Raw genomic sequence first — 12,132 nt, forward strand, 5'->3', positions numbered from 1 at the left:
GGCAAATAATCATAAAATCTTTTGCAGTATCCTATCAATGCTATTATTTTTTGTCTGTTTGCTTGCTTGCTTATGTAAAAATAAGGCTGATACTCACTGTCCATCGCTAGAGCTCCTGTATAGGGAGAGCATAGCAGGGAAGAGGTAAGAAAGAGGCGTTTTACACTTTTACCTCTGACCTTGTCCTCAACAAGTGGCATGCTGGGAAATGTAGTCCAATGGCCAGCTTTGTTGAATCATATTATTTCAGTAACAGGGTTTGTTTTTTAGTGACGGTATAATTTTGAGTTGCTTGTCTACAGAGTTAGGGAACATACATTATATCTACTTTGCAATTAAGAATCCTTCAAGATGGAAGATGCTCAATAATCCTTGAGTCTGAAGAAAAGGTTTCCTAAATAGCCAGGCTTTTTTCCATTTCAGTACTGAAAGTGTGAAAACTCCCCATTGGAGTGGGGAAAGCCATATTGCAAACCCCAAATCATTCAAAACTCAAGTGTCAGGCTAGAAATAAATTATGAGATTGTCTCAAATTATGAGATTTTAAGATAAATAGCATTTGGGGTTCTTTTTTAGTTGCTTTCTGGTTTTTGAGCCTTCAAGGTGAACTGATGTCACATTTACAAACTTTTCTCCATAACTATAAGGGCTAGAAGCTTAATCTTTTTTAAGACAAAAAATGCAAGCCAAGATTATTCAACTACATGATTCCTGGAGCGGGGGCTTAAAGGAAAACACCTCACAGTGCAAGACTCATAATATAATTGTGAGAGTTGTCAGCATTGGGAGAGCTTGAGTTTTAGTGAGTTCTTGGAATCAGTGCTCTATTTTGCTAGCTCCTTAAGACCGTTTTTATTTCTTAGACTTATATTTTCAAAGAAGCCAGAAGGTGTTGGGTACCATATTTGCAATCAACAAAGCAACTTAGGTGCCTAAACTCCAGAGTCAGTTGCCTAAGTCCCCGTGTGTGGCACCACCGTGATCCATGAAACTCCTGCTTGGCTGCCACTTAATCCTGTAGGCATCTAAACTCACTCAGCACCTAACTTCCCACTGTGAAAGTTCCCAGGGTGCCTAAGTTTTAAATGTTGGGACACCCGCACTGCTGCCTCCTTTTAGGCATCTGGACACCTATCTTATATTCTCTCTCTTTCTTTCTGGCCCAATGACTCCTGAGAGAGTGGGAATGACTCCGTAGTTCACTGGCTGGGGCACCCACGTGGGAGAGGGAGCAGTCCCCCTGCTCCAATCACTCTTTCGTTATTTATCCACAGTGAAACAGCTTCAACAGGGTAGCCCCATATCAGACTTCTCATAGTTCAGTGATTAAATCACTCTCCTGGGAGGTAGGAGACACTTGTTTGAATTTGTGGGAATTGTGTCTCACATCTCAGATGAGGGGTCTAACTACAGGGCTAAACATTATAAGGTGGGCAGTGGTGGCACCATCTCCTCTTCTGGCCATTTTATGTGGAGCAAAGCAGGTGCCTATCTTATTTCCCACAAAAAGCAACTTAGATGCCTAAGATGTTCATGGATTGCAAGCAGACCTAGACAGCTCCTTGCAGCCTGTATATACCCGTCCATCTCATGGAGATAGGTAACTTAGCACTCACCCCTCTTGTTGGCATCTCCCATCCGCTAGCTTAGGGTGCTCTGCACCTAGAGTGCTGTGGATCACATTCTAATGAGTCTAGCTCTTCCCATTCATTGTATAGGAGCGTAGGCACCTAATTGAAGCTCTGTGGATCATAATATTGTTCCTGTTAGGTTTGTTTTTTGGGTTTGTGCCTAAAAGTTAGATGTTGTGAGACTTCACTTTGCAATGCCTAAGGTCTTGTCTACACTTGAAACACTACAGAAGTGCAGCTGTGCTGCAGTAGCACTTTAGTGTGGACACTGCCTACGTTGACAGGAGGGGTTCTCCTGTTGCCATAAGTAATCCCCCTCCCTAAGAGACAGTAGATAGATCAATTGAAGAATTCTTCCATTGACCTAGTGCTGTCTACACTGGGGTTGAGTCAGCTTAACTACTTTGCTCAGGGGAATGGATTTTTCCCCACTCTTGAATAATGTAGTTGTATCGACCTAACTTTTTAGTGTAGACCAGGCCTCAGTCCCTTTGTCAATCCCACCCACAACTGCTTGATTTTCAAAGCAAAGAAAGTGCTGTTCTACTATTTTCTGGTCAAAACCAGGATGGTATTGAACATCTGCAATTTCCACTGTTACTAATATGAGGTCTCAATATTAATAGGCTTCTTTCAAAGCCTAACACTTCCACACTCGCTTTCCCGGCTGCCAGACAAATGCATTCTTATGATATAAAAACTACCTGCATACAGGTTAATTCCTTAGACCTCACAATGAATATTTACGCCATTGTAGTAAAAACAAGAAAATTATTGTGAGAGAACAAGATTACAGACAGAAGGGTTAAACCACAGGTCCAGCCTCAGAGGAGCTTGATGAGAAAGGAAAAGTAATATCTCTTCTCAGCCAAAGGGCTTTCAATTTCCCACTGCTAGCACACTGTGTCATCCAGAATAAATATGTTCAAAATCCATCTGCAGCCACACTAAAAAATACAAACTAGAGTACGGTTGCTATTTTCACTAAATAACTTCCTTTACGAGATAAAAGACATCAGCATTATTTTATTTTATTTTGGTGGGTGGGAGGGAGTGTTATTAGCTGAACCACCAATCCCCAGCAGCTCACGAGTTAAATATGAGGTCTACCTAAATGAATTTGGGGAATTTACTCCCCTTCATTGTACTTAATGAAGGCTTCAATAATTCAAAGCAGAATATGTTGCAAAAGGACTTAACATGAACAGAAAATCACACTTTGGTATCATCCTGCTACAGCCATCTGTCCCTTAGTTAATGGGCTGTCCCTTTTTCAGATATGTATTTCTCCTTTATATTGATGATTGTTACGGCTGGGCTCCACAAATATTTTTCAGGCTAATAAATAAATCTTCACTCTTTCACTGCCCCACTGACAGATTTATGGTGGGGGGAGGAGGGGAGAAGAGAAGTATCTTATTTTGTTGTGAAAGCATGTCACAGGCCCCTGTATTCAGTGCAAATTCATTTAGGTGGTAAGATCCAGGAAAGTGCACATCATTAGGTATGCAAAAGATAAAGGCAATCCTAATTTAAGTCAATTTTACATTATCAATCCATAGACAGAGGAGACAGAAAGATCCTTAAGCGCCTATGGCTGTGTTAACTTGCACTATTTCTCCCTCCCTGGTGGAGAATCTCTATTGGTAGGGCATGGAATTCAAGGGGCACTGAAGTGGTAGAGTCCTTGAAAGCATAACTCTTCACAGAAGAGGCCTCTCAAGAAAATCTGTAGCTCCAGACAAAACTTCAGTGTGCCTCCCCCGTCATACCCAGTAGAACAGGTTCTCAACTGGGAGTGGGAAGGACACGTTTGACTTTTCTGAGGGGCCCAGTGAGCCTTCTGATCATTTGGTGGTAGGTGACCAGATGTCTCAATTTTGGGGTCTTTTTCTTATATAGGCTCCTATTACCCCCCACCCCCGTCCTGATTTTTCACATTTGCTGTCTGGTCACCCTATTTGGTGGTTATGGTAGAAGGCAGCAACATTCACTCAGGTTTGACTCTGCCAACTTAGGCAGAATCTGTTGCTCTAGATAGCTGCCTGTTTTTCCTATGGCTAGAGTGGCCCCCACTGCAGAGCCCACTGACAGATCAGCATCACAGAGAACCAAGCAGCATCTGCCCAGTTCCCCATGTAGACAAGCCCTAGACGTTATTGAATCCTGTGGAACATTTAAATTTTGTACAGATATGGAAGATCCATGTGTTAAAGGAGAAGAGCCCTTAACTTCTTCTGCAAGCAGGGACCATGGGAACCAAATCCGCTTAATGGAAAGACTAGTGGGAAACTCAGTCAATTGAAATTTTGTAATGTTTCATTTCCCCTTGGTGGGCATAATTCTACATAAATCAACATGGGCTCTACAATACTTTAGTTTTGTACCGGTTCTTGCATATTCTTCAATCACACAACACTTCTTGAAGATCTGCACTAACTGTGCAAAATCCTAAGCTGACCCATTTATGTGTGGTAAACTTCTAATGCCACATACTGTTTATATACTTTTAGCTTTTGCGTAGAATTTGGAAATAGATGTTGGATTATGTTGCTATGCCTTTGGATATGAATTCCATGGAAAAATGTAGCCTAGACTGCAAGGTTTAATGTTAAAAAGGAAATTGGGAGAACTTTGCACCTAACTGAGGTGATTTTTGGGAAGGGAATTCTGACATGTAATGTTGCATTGTGGATGGGAGCTCAGTGGGAAAAGAATTTAATAATGATCTCTAAAAGCCAGGTCTTGAGCCGGTGTAAATGACAGATAAGAATAGTTCCAATTAAATCAATCAAGCTATGCCAATTTTCATCAGCTGAACATCTGATTGAATCTTTATAGTTTATGAATAGAGTTAAAAAAGAATATTGTTCACTCACCGGAATGCTTATGTTGTTTTTCCTCTCGTCTTGCTTCACTTTATCAGAGATTTATTTTTCAGTCCTGAAACCTTGGAGCTGTGAAATAAATTTAAATTGATATAATGCTAATGCCATTTTCAGTGACTTGCTTGTACAGTTTGATCTCCTGAGTTTAGAAAAGTTCATAAAAAAGATGTAATATTAAGAATGTTTAAAATTCCACTTCTGGGGAATCTATTAGAAACTTCCATTTTTTTTATGATTTAGTTAAATAAAAAACTCCGATTAACTTTTGTCTGGAATCTTTTATTGCTGGTATTTCTTGAGTCACAAATGATAACCCTGGATGCTTAAAACTGGAATTTAAGGACAAATTCAAGGGATAAATTCTGGTTAGGTGGCTGAAGTAAAACATAACTATGTTGTGTGGTAGAAAATTATTAGTAGTGATCCAAAACTTACTAGCTTTTAAATGGAAAGACATAATTGTCCAGCTATACTGAAAGTTGCAGCCTAATTAAAACCAAATCTAGTATCTCTTGTCCTTCTTTCGATATAGTTGGACAATGAATAGCCTTACATCTCTGTCATGTGTAAGTATAAGTAAGGGGGTTCATCCAAAGAGAATTAGCAAGATCACCTAAAGAAAGTTAATTAATATTCACTATTAAAAATTCTGACTTTACTACATGGTAAATGATATCAAATTAAATTGGTACAAGCTATTTATTAAATGGTAACTGAATGCCTAAAATGTTCCTGAGAGAGACTAGATGGGTGAGATAATATCTTTTATTGGACCAACTTCTCTTGGTGAAAAAAGGACAAGCTTTCAAGCTCCGCGGAACTTTTCTTGAAGCCTGGAGTTTGTCACAATACAATGCAATTGCATATTTAATACCTTAGTGATTTTTTAAAAATTCATTACATTCACCTAGATTCTTCTGACATCCTCGCTGTAAGTTCCATAAGTTTTTCACTAGAGCCTGCTTTTTCCAAAACAAAGTCAGACGTCCACGTTCACTGTTCACCTATCTTAAAACTGCTGTGTACAATTCCTGTACAAATCTGTATGCACAAATCTGTGTACAGATCTGTATGCACCTGTGGTTCTGAAACACTCTCTTGTTAGCACACAGTTATGTGATTTACACATGCCCTGGCTTTAACTAAACACACAAAAGTAGATGTGTAGGTGAACATGCTAAATACATGCAGACCTATGACCTGTTCATTGGGAGCTATGAAAGTCAGGCCTTATACTGCACATAGAACATCTAGGGGATGGCAACCATAGAAGGTTGTAGCTCTTATGACTTCTAAGGGTGGCAATGTCACTTCAGCAAGTATTTGTCTGGGCTGCAAAACGCATTCCAAATCCAGCAGACAAAGCTGACTGAGGGCTATAAAATAATAATAATAATAAAGAAGCAAAAGAACTCTCATTGAAAGTCAGTGAATCTGCATTTAGGAACCTAAGTTCAACACTTAGGTACCAGTGGCATTCAGAGAACTGCTGCTCTGTTACCGCTTAAGCCTGTAGGCTCCTAGAGTCCCTAGACATCTAAGTTTTCTCCACTAAAATCCGCAAAACACCTAAATTTCAGCAGATGAGTATGCACACACAACTGCCTAAATTTTGACACTACCCAAAAGCCTGTGAATCTTCCCTCCCACCCTCTCTATTCCTAACCTAGCAAATCATCAGACTTGCGTGATTTGAATTGTTTTTGTACCTCCATTGACTTCAATGTTGAGTCAGCATGGTCAAATGGAGAGGGCACTGGAGTGAGAAGTCCTGGCTTCTTTTTCTAGCTCTGCTACTGACCTGCAATGACCTTGGACAAGTCACTTCCCTTCTCTGTTTCTTGATTTGCCTTCCGGCCCCTTTGTCTGGTTAGACTGTAAACTCTTCGGGGCAGGGGCTCTCTCATTTTGTGTTTGTACAGCACCTAGCACAATGAAGCTCTGATCTTAGTTGCTACTTCAATATCAATAATTATAATGGTGGAGATTACACATGTGCTTTGCCAATATTTAAATAAAGAACAGTACCAACTCCCACCTACATTCAGTCAATGATCAGCTGCAGAAATGTCTCATGTAAGTCAGCTCCCTAAAGATATCGGTGGAGTCACTGTTCACATGAATCCTTTCAGCATCAGAAATGTGGGCAGCTTTCTACACACAGTCACAGAGGAGATGAAGCTTCTGGTTCTGTTCTTCTGAGGAAGTTGTTTCTCGACCTCCTGGTCAGCATTACATGGCCCAGGAGAGATTATGTTCTGGCTGTGGAATCAGAATGAGCCTTTCTGAATGAATTCCAAGATAGCTAAACTCTGCACAGTATACAAAATAAATTAATATATGCAGTTTTGCATTGGACTTAGTAACTTCTCACCAAGGACAAATTAACTCTTTACTTGGCAAACAAGTATCAGGATTATAAAACTATATGTGCCCCCACCACCACTATGATCACACTTCTACAAGAGCATAGGAAAGAAGTTCCCCAATGCAGATTGTTAAAGGCTGTCGCATTTGTTTGCTTTCCCAAGCTATTGTTCATAAGATTCATCAAATATTTGTAATATTAGAATGTTTAATTTATTAACATTGTGAAAAGCAAAGGCTCCTTGTCAAAAAAAAATCTGTCTTGTTCTAAGATACAAAACTTGATTAAGAGCATTGCTAATTAATTTTCATTTTGTTTTCTTTACTATTTTATTTTGATTGTACTGTGCTCTGTGCAAGAGCAGAGGAGGATAGTAAGGGTTAATTGAAGCCATCCTTGTAACTCCTGAATCCTGGGGCTGATGTCTGATGGTCTGAACCCATGGCATAAGTTAGAGATGCCAGGAGTGCTGCTATAATTTACACCTGTTGCCCATTGCCTCTAAAAGGCCACTCTAGAAGCTAGATGTTAATGAATTGTAGGGAATGCTCCATCCCCAGTACTTTTCTGCAGATACATTTCATTTCAAGAAGGGGGAATGGCACAAAAGCCATTAAGATAGTTCTGTGCCATCTGAAAAATTCCCCAATTAAGTAATGAAGTTTACAATGTTTTTTACCACTAGAGTAGGGTGAAGGACCTACCCCCATATTTTTGTATAGATAAAATGTTGTGGGTGGCAAGATAATTGAATGTTTTTATAAGTGAATCTTGAGATGTAATCCTGCAACATTATATTTTATCATTTTAATTATGTTTTGTTTTTATTTACGGGAAGATGAGTTTCCTTATGTGTATTGAATGAAAATTATTTTTTTTAAATATAGATTACATTTTTGTTGGACATAGAATTTTATAGTCAACCAATATATAATAGCATTATTAGACACTAAAATTTAATTGCTAGTTTGAGGCATTCCATTCCATTTAATGAAAGCTGTTAATTTTAGTCAGTAGGGATGAAAATGACATAATTCAATAAATTAATACTAAAAAATAGACTCTAGATATTAAAGTCAGTTTGTTAACTACATCCAGAAAATTTGCAACTACACGACATCCATATGAACACTAGCAAGAGAATACCTTCTCAATTACATTCCAATAGAAAATAATGATTACTGCAACATCCTTTTCTCTGGCCTTGAAAATGGAAATTTGCACCGCACACATCCATTCAGAATATGGCTCCAAAGATCATTTTTCTAGCCTGTTGTTTTAACTACGTCACCCCTCTGTTTCCATCTCTTCTTTGGCTCCCCTTTCTCCATTGCATCAAACACAAGCTACTTCTCTTCACTTTCAAGGCCTTTCACAATCTGTCTCTACTCTGCCTATCATCTCTGATTCACTATCGAGCTGTTGACGCACCTCTGATCAGCTCATGATGCCAGTCTTTACTACTCCCTCATTAAACTTTCAAACAAGCACCTTCATGCTTAAACATCTGCACAGCTACCTCATTATCCTCCTTCAAAACTCCCCTTTTCCATGATGCCTACAAAAAACTTGACAAGGAGGAGGCTACCACCTGTTATGCTGACCAATACTGTCTAATTGTTTCCTTTATTCCCTTATCTTTCTGTCTGTCTGTATCTGCATCTCTTGTCTTATATTTAGATTGTAAGCTCTTTGGGACAGTCTTTTAGTTCTGTGTTTGTACAGCTTTTAGTAAAATGGGGTACTGGTTCATGACTAATACAAATAACAACAACACTTGCCATGAATTCATATGTATAATTTTGAGTCACATTTCATAGCTGATAGCTAACACTCTGGTCTTAAAGGGACACTGATACCTCTGAAAATGTTTTACTTACTGTTAGTAATGGCTAAACACATCAGCCGAATATTTGTTGTAGACCAGGCCGCAGTTAACAATGTTGATATTTTAAACAGTTAGTCCTCAGAGTCAAGTCACTACTGAGATGAATGGGAATGGATTCATACTCCCTGAACTATTTTCTCAGCCTAACTGTAGACTTGGGAAGGCAACACTGCATATGTGAACGGTCAGGTCAGATTTTGTGTGTATTCTTTGCTACCAAATGTGCTAGAACCGCCTTAACTATTAATTAATTATTTATTATTATTATTATTATTATTAAAGGAAAGCTTAAATGTTGGAGCACACATGAATCTGCAGAGAAGATTCTGCAGCTGGTTGGTTAGCTGCAGACTGACCTAAAACACAAGGTTCTGGTTAAAGCCATAAAACATGAAGGCTTAAAAAAAAAAAAAGGTAAGGAATTAGTTTTGTATAACTAATAAATAGTTTAATTTATTTACTTAATAGTTTAATGACAAATGGTCAAGTAGCTCCACATTGATATTTAGAATTTGGTACTCAGATTATCAGATTCGATTTGTTTTATAACAGAAATAAAAGTTCTTCTTGCCCCATCTCCCCATGTTGTTTAGAACTGAGTCGTTTTTCTTTAATTCATTTTTCCAGCTGTTCAAACAAACCCAAGACACATTTTTTAACCAATTAGGTTATAGCAGAACTTAGCCTCATGTAAGAATGTCACCTAGGAAATGTTAGGTTTAAATTAGCTGTCAATCCTGTCTAACATTTAATTTAGCTGAACACAACCCTTATGGAATATGGCACAAAGGTAATGTTAATTTTTGTCTCTGTCAGCAACCAGTGTAAATGCCTGGAATACTATAGTAGCAAAATTTAAAGTATGTCGAGGAAAGTGATATGGTAATTGTATAACATTTTGCTGAAATAAAATTGTCTGAAATGTGGCTTGTAATTAGAAAGGAGGAGGGGAAAAAGAAACCCAAGGCTTGCTATCATGGCAATGAGGAGACTCAGGTTTGCTAACAGACTGAACTTGGGCTTTTTCCCTCCACCAAAGGGAGGTGGAAACTGTGACTAGCTTGCTTTCTAGGAGGAAGATGTTAGCATATTATATATATATATATATGTATGGAGTGTGAGGAGGGTATTAATATCAATATTATAGGAAACCTCTGAAAAGAATACTTAAATTCATAAAAGTATCACTATGACTGGATCTTTATAATTAAAAAAAATAATAATAATAATCTTGTAGGAAGAACGTTACACTCCTTTAGGTGACTTTATCCTTATTTTGCTTACCTTTACTTACTGCTTATATTAGTCACACGGTCTTATAGCACCAGGAAAATAACTAACAATAAATTATTTGACTATTTTCACTTTTTGGCCTGTTTCCCAATTATCTGTAAGCAGATCACCATTTCAGGGCCAGCGCAACCCATTAGGAGACCTAGGCGGTCGCCTAGGGTGCTAACATTTGGGGGGTGGCGACCGCCGGATCTTCGGCCGCCCCAGTCGTCGGCAGTATTTCGGGGGCGGGGCCTTCCGCCGCCTCTGTTGGGGGTGATATTTCGGGGGCGGGACCTTCTGCTGCCTAGGGTGGCAAAAAAGCTGGCGGCGCTCCTGCACCATTTTCCTCTTTTGTTATTTGAAATATCTACTACATATATCCTGCAGATCACTCTTGGTCTGTAGATTATTCATGAGCAGTTGGTAACACTAGGGTTACCATATTTCAGCGAGCAAAAAAGAGGACGGGAGGAGCCCCGCCCTAGCCCCGCCCCTGCCCCTCCCACTTCCCGCCCCCCCCTGACCTCCCAACCCTCCCCCCGTTCCTTGTCCCCTGACTACCCCCTCCTGGGACCCCTGCCCCTAACTGCCCCCCAGGACTATCTAAGCCTCCCTGCCTCTTGTCCCCTGACTGCCCCAACCTTTATCCACACCCCCACCCCCAGACAGACCCCTGGGACTCCCACGCCCCATCCAACCACTCCCCACCCACTGACAGCCCCCCCCCAGAACTCCCAACCCATCTAAACCCCTCTGCTCCCTGTCCCCTGACTGCTCCGATCCCTCTCCGCACTCCTGCCCCCTGACAGCCCCCCCCCAGAACTCCCAACCCATCTAAACCCCTCTGCTCCCTGTCCCCTGACTGCTCCGATCCCTCTCTCCACTCCTGCCCCCTGACAGCTCCCCCCCAGAACTCCCAGCCCCCTACCCCCCCCCCGCTCCTTGTCCCCTAACTGCCCCCTCCTAAGACCCCCCCCAACTGCCCCCCAGGACCCTACCCCCTACCTGTACCCTGACTGCCCAAAACTTTCTCCACTCCCCCCAAAAAGCCCCCCCCCGTTTCTTGACCTCCACCTCCAGAACCTTCCTGCCCCCTGACCTCCTTACCCTGCTGCTCAGAACAGAGTGTTGGGCTCTGTGCAGCCGAGCCGGACACGTGGCTGAGCTCCCCAGCACAACAAAACCCGGTCTGGCCCTGCACAACAAAACCCGGTCTGGCCCTGCACAGTGTTGCCGGACTGGGCTGCAAGGCAGCTGCTGGCTCAGAATGCAGGGCGGATCCGGCTCCTCTACAGCTGCTCCTGAGTCCAGCCCGGGACTTCCCTGCAGCCCTCCCAGCCACTCTCTGCTAATCCCGGACATTGTGAGTGCTTTACAAATTCTCCCCGGACGCTATTTTTAGCACACAAAAGGAGGACATGTCCGGGGAAATCCGGACGTATGGTAACCCTAGGTAACACATTCTATGTTCATAATTTCCACTGTAGTTAGTTTTGATTAGACACTCAGGTCACATGGCGTGTTTATGATACTTGACAGGATATATTTTTGTTCTCGTTTTTGCAAATTTTTGCATTTACATACTACTTTTTTATGGAAAAGGTGAAAAAGTATTTGTTTTATCTCAGAACTTTCAGTGAGTACACTTAATTTTTGCAAGAAAAACTCATACTCTTTGTTCATGTAAAAAAATGCATCAAACTAAACGCAGGATCAAACCAACTTCAGCTAACACAGGTGACAATGTTACACAGATAACTTCACTTTTGAAACCTTTTAGTTCCCCTCAAGTGCACCCTTTGGGGACAGGTTTCACTACCTTCACCCCTCTTTGGGTGTCCAACCACTGCAGTCCAACCACTCTGATGCTACATCTACACTTTGAGCTTGGTGCGTGGTTCCCAGCTTGCATTTATGTACCTGTGCTAGTTCTGCTTCAGCTACTGTGTTAAAAATAGCAGTGTAGCAGCAGGTAGCACAGGCAGCAGTTTGGGCCATCCAGCCCATGTACGTATCTGCCCCAGTACAATTTTACCTGGCAGTCTCTTTAATGAGTCATGGGTCCCAGGGACGGGAAGCAGT

At 41.0% G+C, this 12,132-nt stretch overlaps 1 long non-coding RNA gene across 1 annotated transcript in view; it reads right to left on the bottom strand.

Moving 5' to 3' along the window:
* The window catches only part of LOC101952197 (uncharacterized), a 68,035-nt gene extending 67,863 nt beyond the window's left edge, over positions 1–172 (bottom strand). The window contains exon 1 of the long non-coding RNA XR_257020.4: positions 98–172. This is a non-coding gene — a long non-coding RNA (uncharacterized LOC101952197). The remainder of the gene's footprint in view (positions 1–97) is intronic.
* Positions 173–12,132: the final 11,960 nt, after the last annotated feature.

The sequence above is a fragment of the Chrysemys picta genome, chromosome 6, assembly GCF_011386835.1.
Source record: "Chrysemys picta bellii isolate R12L10 chromosome 6, ASM1138683v2, whole genome shotgun sequence".
Classification (NCBI taxonomy): domain Eukaryota; kingdom Metazoa; phylum Chordata; order Testudines; family Emydidae; genus Chrysemys; species Chrysemys picta.